Below are 579 nucleotides of genomic sequence, written 5' to 3' on the forward strand. Positions count from 1 at the left end.
CTTCTCCTCATCCCCAAGGGTAGGGTTGAGGCAGCTGGAAATAATCATTATGATTATTTTAATTCCATGTGTATAATCTATAATATTTGTTCAAAGGAGAATAGGCTGTTCCTTCCTATTTCTGCAGGATCATAACTTCATTTTTCTGGTTTCATTTTTTGACCTCTATCCATTGCCTCCCTGACAGTCCAGAAATGGTCGATTTTTGATTTCAGTGGGAACCCCAGGATGAAGGGCTTGGATAGAGACAGTATCTGAGTCATTGTTTACCAAGTGACTTGTAACTGAGGCAGAGTGACAGCCCAGGATCTCAGGAAGGCAGTGAGCAGTGAGAGCGATAGTTATCAGAGAAGGCTTATGGAGGAGGTGGCTTTCGTGCTGCGCTTTAAAGGGATGCACAGGAATTGGATATGTAATGATAAGCAGAGAAAAAAGCAAGAAAAAAAGGGAGGGGCAGTGATGGTACAAGAAGGAAGTATACACAGAGGATACAGCTTAAGTACAGCTTGAGCATAGGGTCTGTTTAAGGGAGGTGGCCAAAAACTAAGCATCATTTTGAAGGGCCTTGAATGCCAAGGA

The sequence above is a fragment of the Bison bison genome, unplaced genomic scaffold (genome assembly GCF_000754665.1).
Source record: "Bison bison bison isolate TAMUID 2011002044 unplaced genomic scaffold, Bison_UMD1.0 scf7180017852818, whole genome shotgun sequence".
Classification (NCBI taxonomy): domain Eukaryota; kingdom Metazoa; phylum Chordata; class Mammalia; order Artiodactyla; family Bovidae; genus Bison; species Bison bison.